Source organism: Heterodontus francisci, chromosome 5 (assembly GCF_036365525.1).
Source record: "Heterodontus francisci isolate sHetFra1 chromosome 5, sHetFra1.hap1, whole genome shotgun sequence".
In the NCBI taxonomy this organism is placed as follows: domain Eukaryota; kingdom Metazoa; phylum Chordata; class Chondrichthyes; order Heterodontiformes; family Heterodontidae; genus Heterodontus; species Heterodontus francisci.
Genome location: NC_090375.1, coordinates 161,294,298 through 161,305,822, shown reverse-complemented (window position 1 = coordinate 161,305,822; position 11,525 = coordinate 161,294,298).

Genomic DNA, 11,525 nt, shown 5'->3' with positions numbered 1-11,525 from the left:
TCTGTTTCCAGCATGCTGATTTTGCTATTTGGCATGCATGTAGTCCTGAGTTGTAGCTTCAAAAGATTTTCACCTCATTTTTAGTTATGCCTTATGTTCCTGGCATGTTCTCCTACACCCCTCATTGAACCAGGGTTCGTCCTTGGCCTGATAATAATGGTAGAGTAAAGAATATGCTGGCCCATGAGGTTACAGCTTGTGGTTGAATACAGTTCTGCTTCTGATGGCCCACAGTGCCTCATGGATGCCCACGTTTGAGGTGCTAGACCTGTTCTGCTTCTGTCCCATTTAGGAAGGTGTTGTGGTGTTCACTCCTACCAATACTGTCATGAGCAGATGCATCTGCGACAGGTAGATTGGTGAGGATGAGGTCAAGTAGTTTTATTCCTCTTGTTGGTTTTCTCACCTCCTGCTGCAGGCCCAGTCCGGCAGATGTGTCCTTCAGGAGTCACCCAACTTGGTCAGTAATGGTGCTACCGAGCAACTCTGGTGATGGGCATTGAAGTTCCCCCACTCAGCACATTCTGTGCCCTTGCTACCTACAGTACTTATTTGAAGTGGTGTTCCACATGGAGGTGTACTGAGTTATCAGCTGAGAGAGGACAGTAGGTGGTAATCAGCAGGAGGTTTTCTTACCAATGTTTGACCTGATGCCATGAGATTTCTTGGGGATCTGAGTCAATGTTAAGGACTGCCGGGCCACTCCCTTCCGACTGTATACCACTGTGCTGCCACCTCTGATGGGTCTGACCTGCTGGTGGGACAGGACATACCCAGGTATCATGATGGAGGAGTCTGGGGCATTAACTGTAAGGTATAATTCAGTAAGGATTACAATGTCACGCTGTTGCTCTCCCAATTTTGGCACAAGTCCCCGACTGGGCAGGGTGTGCCTTTGTTGATGCTGGGTGTTCTGTCTGGCTATATCCTTATTCAACTTTTCTGTAGCAGTTTGATACAACTAAGTAGCTTGTTGACCATATCAGAGGGCAGTTCAGAGTCCACCACATTGCTGTAGGTCTGGAATGATGTGTAGGTGTAAGGTGGCCGATTTCGTCTCCTGAAAGACATTAGTGAACTAGGTAATCCAGTAGTTTCATGATCATTATTAATGGGACTAACATTTTATTCCAAATTTTATTCATTAATTGAATTCAAATTCCCCCAGCTGACATGGTGGATTTGAACTCATGTCTCCAGACCATTAGTCTGGGCCTCTGGATTACCATGATGCTACCATCCCCATAAGACTTGGGAAGGGGGTTCTGGTCTCCAGGAAGAGGAGGGTGGTACATTGAAGTGGAGCATTGGGTGTCAGAGTTTGGTAGTAATGCTGTATCTCTGGCTCAGTTTTGACCATCAAGCACTCCATTGCTTGGTTCCTGGTTTTAAATTCCTGCCTTATAGGACTTGGTGCAATATTAGGATATTTGACGACTACACCCTCATTAGTAAACATAAGTTTTGTAAAACACAAAAATAACCGAATAAAACATCGAAAATGCCATTGTTAGACAGTTTACAAGATATTACCTTTAGCCCCAAATTGATTTACTGCTTTCTTAGAAGAGGAAAAGTTTATCTGCATTTGGAGCCAAAACGGATGGAGAATGTGATGGACTTCAGCCAATCAGAAAGAACCTAATAATTCAAACTCATCTTTCAGTTAGATTTTAATCACTAAGTAAAAGAAACTGAATTCATTTTCAACATTTCCCTGAGAAAAAGAAATCCATTCTTGATAAGCAGGCTTTGTTTTACATTCTAAATGTGAACAAAAGAAACCACAGATGCTGTTAATCACAGGTGTTCTCTAGCGATCTGAAAGAAAATATTGTGCAGTTCAAAATAGAAAAGGAGCCATTGTTAAAGGGACAAATTTTGCTGTCAAATGAACGGTGAGGCTAATGACGTTTGTCGTTAGTTAAGTGCAAATAGCATAACATCTTCAGGCAAGGTTCAGATGCACAGTCAAATACAAATATTGAAAAGTTGTTGTCCGAGTTGGGCCACTCCACTCTAGGCTTTGCGAAAGCGACATCTTGCTGTCTGTCTCACCATTGAAATACATTGAATATCATGATGTTGTATATGCATGGTAGATATAAGCTCAAATTAAATCTTGTCATTTCAAGTCTAAGTACTATTTTAACGATGTGATAAGTGTTAATGACTGCCAGTCACTTCTCTGGCACTGAAAATTAGCTATTACAGATGTGGAGCCTCATTCTTTCAGGTTTCAATTTTGGAGATTTAAAAAATGCCAAACTTAATTTTTTTTAAACAAAATTTCCTCCAGGTGCTCTGGTTTCCTCCCACACACCAAAGACTTGCTGGTTGATAGGTTAATTGGCCATTATAAATTGCCCCTAGTGTAGGTGGTAGGGAAATATAGGGACAGGTGGGGATGTGGTAGGAATATGGAATTAGTGTAGGATTAGTATGAATGGGTGGTTGATGGTCGGCACAGACTCGGTGGGCCGAAGGGCCTGTTTCAGTGCTGTATCTCTAAAAAAAAAAAAATTTTAGGTTTCATTTCTTTTTTTTTCTTTTTCTCTTAATCCAATCTCCTTTTCTTGTCATTTTTCTTTCGGTAGCTGATTTGACATTGGATTCACCCACTCTAATTCACATTTCCTTCTCAGTCCTTGCAATGTTTATTTCACAGTCCTTCAAAGGATTGGTTAAGGAGATACTTAGTTGCATGTCCTGTTCACTGAAATCCCAGATGCCCTTTAGGAACCGACGGTTTTCCCATGTCACACATTCAGCAACTTGCTGCATAAAAAAATTCATAAACCTACATGTGCAAAGGGCAAGTGTCATGCAGCCCCCCACCTGCCAAAAACGAGGCATATTGATTTCGTCATATGAACATTGATTTTAAACTGTTGCTGGAGTGAAGAAATGACTTGTTTGAAGATCACCAGACACTTGGCTGGAAGAACATTTGCATACTAAGAGACAGTGCTTAGAGAGACAAAAGAATTGCTCACTGATTCAATTAACAGAGATTGGTCTGGGCAATGGTTCCACACCTTGTCAGTAAGAGACAGCACTACACCGCCACCCCCCCCCCCCCCCCCCACCGTTGATAGCTTTGAAATCCACAAACCTCGCAGGAGAGACTGTTCCAAATAAGGAGCTAGTCACATGACTAATTTGCTGGGCAACTTGGGGTTTTTTGAATTGTGCCACAGAGAAAGGAACAGAAGGCAGTTTTGCAACTGAAGCTGGACCAAGCAAGCCTCTCTCCTGGCTGTCTCTCTCTTGCTTTCTCCCAAACCACCGGACCCATGGAAGACACGTAAACCTCAAGAGAAAAAAGACTCCTACATCAAAACAAGTGGAAGCATGAACTGGGCCCCAACGAATAGCAGGACTTACTGGCAGCCAAAGACTCCACATTGAACTCAAAGGACAGTAAGTAGCTAATAGATATTGCCTCAAACTTTTCCCCTTCATTCTTTCTACTTTTTTTGTCTCTATCTGCGCGTGTGTTTATCATGTATGCATACTAGTGTGGCCATGTCGCATATTTGTAGTCGTTAACCGGATTAGAGTTTAATATTAATGAACTTCCACCTTTCTTGTTTAAATCTAAGGAAACCTGTCTGATTTCTTTGCTTTACAGTTGGAGCAGTGAACAAGGATTCACTGAGGGGGAAGCTAAAAACACGGTGTTTCTAAAATAAAACCCTGTTATGGTTAAACCAGGCAAAGGCTGAGATGGAACCCCTTAGACCCTTTCTCACCTGGTTGCAACAGCAAGTCTAACTAATGACACATGCCATTAGATGACCTGCCATGGCAAATTATGGCTCAGTATTTACTTGAAATAAATCTTTAAGAATTCAATGTCTGGTTTGTTTCAAAGTTTTAGAAAAAATAGAGAAATTCACAATTGCTCACAGGATGCTCTTCAACTCAATGAAAGCACTGATGAATTCTACAAACTGCATTGATATGATTGGTCATTTCTTTCCACTGTGAGGTAAAATATCGAGTCAAAGCTTAGGCCTTGCGATGGGCTTAACCCCTGAAGTGAAAACTTGTAAAAGATGCAAAAGACAATTCAGTGGGTAAATTTAATCATGTAGCTGTTAAATGTATAATACTTTAATATTTTTATTCTGTTTCAAAACCTTATTTTTCATGTTAAAAATTTCAGTTACTGAGAAAAAAAATCAATGCATTGACATTTTTTCAGAAGTGTTTTTAGTAATTGGATTGACTCACTTTCTTGAATTGATCGATTCTCCTGCCTAGTTTAGGATTGGTTATTTCCATAAGTCGAATAAGTTCCATAAACTTCTTGTTAGAACTTCTCCAGTTGCTTTTTCTCTTTCATTCTTACATTCCTGATCTCTTCAGATCTCATTTGCTGTTTTATTTTGAGACAATTAACAAAGAATAATGGAAAAAGCATTCCAGCAAAATTGTGATATTGCAGAAAATAAGTGTTACGCCAATGTGTTTTGTTGAGTGATAATTTTCTTTGGTCCACTGACTGGAGATTTGAATTTATTTTTTCAAAGACATTTTTAAAAGACATTTAAAGCAGGATGACTGCTAGCAGCTTACGATGATCACCTAGTTTGCAACACTGTATCCTACACTGCAAAGAACTGTGAGGAGGGAGGTGAAATGACTGCATTTCCTAGCAAGAACCAAGACCCAGGAAGATTAAAGCTGTTATTTCAGCAAGCAGAAAAATATTGTGAACTGCTATGTTTGAATCACTGAGTGACTGTCATGTGACAAGCCCTTCCCCATCTATGATTTTAAGCTTGTGGCCGGAATTTTACCTACCTGAATCGGGTCCATTCGGAGGCGTGCGGGTGGCAAAATGGCGTCCGATGACTTCGGGACAGGTCCCCGGTGTCATCACACACAGATGCCATTTTAAGATACAGGAAGTCGGGCGCGATCGAGTCGACACTCGCACGCTCGACTGCAAGTAATTTAAAGGCACTTAAATCAATTGAGCAGCCAATTGTCTGGAAATCTACATGGCCATTTGATTTTACGGCTGTAAATCGGGTCACTGATTGTGCCGGAGACCTGGCAGAATTAAAAGGGCAGAAGGCATGATATCAGTGTGGGTGTTGCAGGTAAAGCTTTTGGTGTTGCTTAGCTGTGAAAGTTTCTATGTTTCATATAATTTGTACACATTTGTAGCTTGTGTACAGGGCTCCAAGTGAGTCTGACTCACTGCAGCTCGGGACCTATCTGTTCTCAGTCAGAATTGAGTGGAAGGAAGGGGGTTGTGTGTGCCTGTCTTGACCGCTGGAACTGCGGAGATTCTGTCATAAATCTGGTAGCCAGTCCAATGATGGGGATTGTGCATTTTGGAGGCAACTCTTCAGAGGAGGAGGACCAGCCCCCAATCAAGGACAGAAGGACAGCTGGGCATGCTCAATCTGCTGGTCAGGTATCTCCTCATTATGTGGGAGGGAGAGCAGGTGGTAGAGTCGGGCGAGAGTGATCACAGATCAGGAGACGCGCCTACCCAACAGGCAGGGTATATCGACTGCGTCTGAGCTACCTGCACCTGTCGGAACGCCAGTGCGGAAGAAGGCTGCGTCTGTCACTTGAGACCGTGACATTTCTATGCAAGATGGTCGCAGTGGATGTAGCCTCAAACTGCCTCGGTGGCCATCCAATGCCGGTAGCACCATAGGTGACCGTCGCCCTTAACTTTTATGCGTATGGCTCTTTCCAAGCGTCGACGGCAGACATGTGCAGAGTCTCCCAAGCAGCTGCGCACCACTGCATAAAGGTTGTGACTGATGCACTGTTCAGACCTGCTAATAATTTCATTAGTTTAAAAATGGACAACACCAGCCAGGCTGAAAGAGCAAGAGGATTCAGCGCAATAGCTGGGTTCCCAATGGTTCAGGGCATGATAGACTGTACGCATGTGGCAATTAGATCTCCAGCAGGTCATTCAGGGCATTCATTAACCGAAAAGGCTTCCATTTATTGAACGTTCAGCTTGTATGTGATCATCGCAAGAGAATCATGCAGGTTTGTGCACGTTACCCAGGGAGTTGCCACGATGCATACATTCTCAAAAACTCTCAGGTGCCTGCTCTTTTCAGTCCCCCAGACAGACTGGAAGGTTGGATACTTGGCGGCAGGGGTTATCCTTTTGAAGACATGGCTGATGAAACCCATGAGAATCCCAAGGGGTCATGCCGAGGAATGCTTCAATGAGATCAATGCGGCCACAAGAGTCACAATCGAACAAACGATTGGCCTGCTCAAGATGAGATTTAGGTGTCTGGACCGCTCAGGTGGATCACTACAGTACACTCCAGCACAGGTATCCAGGATTGTTGTCGTTTGCTGTGCCTTGCATAACCTGGCAATGGAAAGGGGAGACGCCATTGAGGAGGCTGAAGGTAACCATGAGGCATCATCAGATGACGATGGAGTTGCTGATGAGGACGATGGGCAACACTCACATGATGGCATGGGAGATGAAGCAGAATTAAGAGCAAGAGAGACCCTGGATGCCCCAATAGGCAGGCGTTTCTCTTGAGAGGATCGCTCCATGCAAAGATTTCACATTGTGGCATGCACTGAGCCATTGTGGGACTGTGAGAGGGGAAAGACACACACATCCAAGGGAAGAGATGATCAGATTGAAAGCAACATCATATCACGAAGAACCCAACCCAAGTGTGTGACATCTCATATATAAGCGCCTCAGCAGCACAACGATGTCTGATGCTACCCCATGGATGACATATGCAAAGTTACATGTTCAAACCACAAATTTATTTACAGTGATGTAATGTGCAACTGAAATAAATAAGCGGAAGGTAATCCAGTGAACCAGGAGTGATGTTACTGTGATTGCTTAAAATGTTTGCGGGTGCTCTTATGTGTGGACAATCCCTCACCACCACACTCAACAGAGGCAGGTGGCTGATCGGGCTGCTGCCCTGCTGTTGATGACTTTGGCAGACATCCTCTGCCTGTTCGCGGCCGTGGAGGCCACGGCATATCAGGGTGCTCATGAGAAATATCAGGTACACTCTCTAACATCCTGGGAGTTTGCGGTTGACATGTTAGTAGCAGAGGGAGCAAGGGGCTGCATGATGCATCAGGAGTGCCCTGAGAGGAGCTCCCATATGCTATCAGCTGCTGCCTCTGTCCCCTCCTGAGTCTTGACTGGTCCTCAAAGCTGAACTCAGAGGGATGAACAGCCTCTACCTGCCGCATGCGCATCTGAGGTTGCGCCCTGATGGCCAGTTCCATGGAGGCTACACTCCCCCTGGATGGCTTCAAGTACTGGCTCCTCCACTGCAACCGCCAAACTGTCAGTGGAGGATGCCAGATGGACAAATGCCTGAAAGTTTGCAGCAGACATGCTCTGGATGGAAGTTTCCAGGGTATGTGCTATGCCTCGCATCGTCTCTGGCAACTCCGCCAGATGTTCATGCACCGCATGTTGAACCTGCAACATCTCCCGCTGAATGGATGTTCTGAGAGGTGCGTCATCAGCTTGTGGCTGTACAGTGGCCTGGCCTCCCACACTCCACCGTGTGTGTGAGGCATTGGCCGGTTCTGGCTCTGGTGGCTGGTCCAGCGACTGCTGTGCTAACAACCGTAAGTGACATCGTTTCCGTGGAGACAGTAATCCCAACCGTGGTGGAAGTCTCTGTGCTGGTGCATGTTGAAGTGCGAAAATGTGACGGTGCACCCTCTGAGGTGATCGCCTCATCCTCTGAGGTGGACTGTTGAGCCCCTGGGACCCCTCCTGGACGCTGATGTGTTTCACCTGCAGGGAAAATCATATTGATCAGTTTGATCAACACCACAGATTGCAGCACATGTCACTTACTGCAGTTTGCACACGTGTGTTCCTCACCTTTTATTAGCACACTTAAGGGCATGAGACGACCACCACTTCAACTGCCCCTCCACCCCTCCCCCCGCCTTACACCCTCCCACCACATTATGGATCACTCACTCTGACTATCAGGGCCACCAACCTCACCATCTGCCATGGCGCGTCCTCCATCCTCCCCTGCTAGCATCAAGGCATTCTCCTCCATAGTTGTCAGGTATGCCTGATTACCCTGGCCACCACCAGTCTGGGACCTCTCCCGGGCATTGTGAGCCCTCTTCTCCTATTTATAAAAGGACGCCTAGTTTAGACATATGATTTGGACTCTCTCACCCTCACCCATTGGGTTTGTTGTTGCATTTCAGCGCGACTGCAATGCAGTGTCCAATTTGAGCACTATTGACCATGCATCCCATACCTGCCCATCCTGCGTCCCAATACAATGCAGCAGGCAAGGACTGCCCATTGCTGGTTTCCAACTTGCATCATCAGGACAGATTGACCCTTCTCTGACACATTCACAATGAGATTAATGGGGAGTGCCCCTTACCTGGACAGAGTGAAGCAGGTCATTGAGCCACTTGCGGGCCTTCATCGACCATCGGCGTTGAATAATATGTCCCGCCTTGCCTCCACCGCCTGGAGGAGGACCTGCAGAGATTCCTCTGAGAATCTGGGGGCTGTGGTGAACCTTCTGCCATCCATCGCTCTGGATTTTGTCTGCAGATGTTGGCCCCTTTCCTGTCCCTGGGCACTGTCACTGTTCCTTGACTTCTTCACTTTCCAGCCAGCTGGTCAGCTCGGCAGTTACACTGACAACTTCTCCTCCACTGTAATTCTCTGAGCATCTGCTCCATTGTACTGCTGTCTGCCTTTTTACAGTGCTGTCATTGGCCCCGCCCCCACATCTCTGTACTCCAGTCTGACTTTTTAAAGTACTGTCATTGGCCCCGCTCCCAACTCCACTGAATCAGCCGGCTGCGCGCGCCCTGTCGGGTGTCGAATAGGCAGAGGGGCCGCTAATTGGCAACCCCGCATGTGATGCCGGTGGGCGGGCGGCGTGGAGCGGATTCGGAGTTCTTGACTGCTTCTGACCCGGCCGCCCTGGAGTCGGTGGGAGCCGAAAAATTCTGGCCTGTGTGTTTCTGCAGCAGAGAGCGGAGAAGCTTTTGGACTTTGACGTGCAGACCTTAATTGGAGGTCTCTCTCTCTCAGTCTCTCCATTCCAGCTTGAAAGCTTTGAAAGGGCGTCACAGTGGCGCAGTGGTTCGCACCGCAGCCTCACAGCTCCAACGACCCAGGTTCAGTTCTGGGTACTGCCTGTGTGGAGTTTGCAAGTTCTCCCTGTGACTGCATGGGTTTCTGCCGGGTGCTCCGGTTTCCTCCCACAGCCAAAGACTTGCAGGTTGATAGGTAAATTGACCATTGTAAATTGCCCCTAGTGTAGGTAGGTGGTAGGAGAATTGTGGGGATGTGGCAGGGAATATGGGGTTAATGTGGGATTAGTATAAATGGGTTGTTGTTGGTTGGCACAGACTTGGTGGGCCAAAGGGCCTGTTTCAGTGCTGTATCTCTAAATAAAATAAAAATCCTGCCTGTTAACTGACCACCCTTGCATACTGCAGCGACAATCAGAAACCTCATTGGAGGCAATCATCTGCATCACAGTCTCCAAGAGACCCACTGAGCCAGTCATCTATCTCTTTAAACTAAAAGCCTCAGGACCACTGAATTCAGCTAGAAGCCAGCTGAATCAGCAAACTCCACAGACTGTATACCTTTTTCTATGGACTCTAACTCAACCAATCTACCTTTACCTGCTCTGTGACCTATATGCGTGTGTGTAAATCTCTAGTGTGTGCGTGTGTGAGAGTGAAAGTTGACGCATTGTTTATTACTTTATTTGTTCTGTTTAGGTACAATAACATTAACCTCTTTCTTTGTTAACTCAAGAAAACCTGTTCAATTGGTTCTTGTTCTGATCATAGCAAGTAAGTCATCAAACACCTGAATTGACCAGCACATCCACTTCAAGAAAGAATTAAACCTGTTGTGGTCAAACAAGGAGAGGGAAAGAGGGAAACCCTTTGACTCCTCATCACTTACTGTAATATAAGTATGACAATGAGGACGTGAGCTCGGCGCAAGACTTTTAATATTTTATGAGCTGATGTTCTGTGTCATTTCTCGTAGTAAATCAGAAGACACACAGTTTTATAACAATTGGGATGTTATCAAAAAAGTGTGGCAGGAATAGTTTGATACTTAAAGTAAGTGCACAAATATGCAAGACTCTTAACATGCTAATATATGTTTATAAGAAATAGCTAAATTAGGTGACAATAATATTGATGATGGATAAACTAAAAAAAAAGTACTCCACAGTATACAACATCACAACCCCCACCGAATATCATGGTAGTCTGTGATGTCATAGATCATGCACATCAATGTCAATGCCATAATTAGAGCAATTATAGTTGTAAATTATTATTATGGAGAGAAGTCTATTTGCTTTTCTTTGGCAAATTCAAATATATTCCGGTTAAGCAGTGACCGCTCACCTCCAATATTTTAAATTCTACTTTATTTAAATGTAATTTTGCTTTTGCAACATTGCAAGTTAAGTTAAACTCTCCCAGTTCAAGTTCAACTCTGATAGTTCACATGCTATTTTGTAGAATGCAGGTTTTATTAGTCAGTAGTTCCTCAGTTTCATTAGATAAGTGTTCGTAGTTATTCCTATACTTTTGTTGCTGATCATGTACTCAATATTTTCCCCTACGTTAATGAAAAATATGATAGTTTAAATTCTTAAATTTAATTTTCAAGCAACATAAACACTTATTTCTATTTTAGAGATAGTCTTCAAAATGTTAACTAGAATAATAAATTATGAAAAAATTATTTGTTTTGAAAAAACAAAATTTTATATAAAAATAAAATTTGATTGTATTTTATTTATGAATAGATTGCCCATGCCTACACAGGACCAGGCCAAGAAAGGCAGACTTTGCATCAGATACATATTTAAGAGAAATAGTTGAGAATTGGAATGCTTCTGTAATCTTGCATTCCTACCAGGGAGCCACACTCAGAGGTAACCTAGGTCTCGGTGTGAATACTGAATCACCTCTATAAAGCGTTTCTATATTTATTACCCTTGGACCCATAATATTACAGGCCTATTTGTCCTCACTATGCTTCAAGGTACATTCTTGGCATTACAAGTGTGTGCAGAGGCCTGTGTAGTGTGTACATTTCCAGCTTTGATATTATGTGCATTGCGATACTCGAATTACATAATTTGGGTACTAAATTCGATAGCCCCTGAAAACGGGCACCAGGATCATGATGTGCAATTGACCTGTGCCCATTGATTGTGATGCAAGCAGCATGCCAACTTCGTGTTGCCTGCTCATTTGAATGATTTTGGCATCCAGCCGAGCCCTAATTGTGCTGTAAATTGGTTGGATGCATCAACAGGGGCCCACTATCGTGAGTGGCTAGCACCACCTAAAGTTAACCTGCACTGCTTAAAGTGAGCCAGCAGCTCTGAAAGGGGAGGTGCATTGTGGCTGGAGCAGGTGCTAGCAGTCATGCAGGACATGCAGAAAGCACCGTGGGTATACCCACACCAGATGGACTGCAGCGGTTCAAGAAG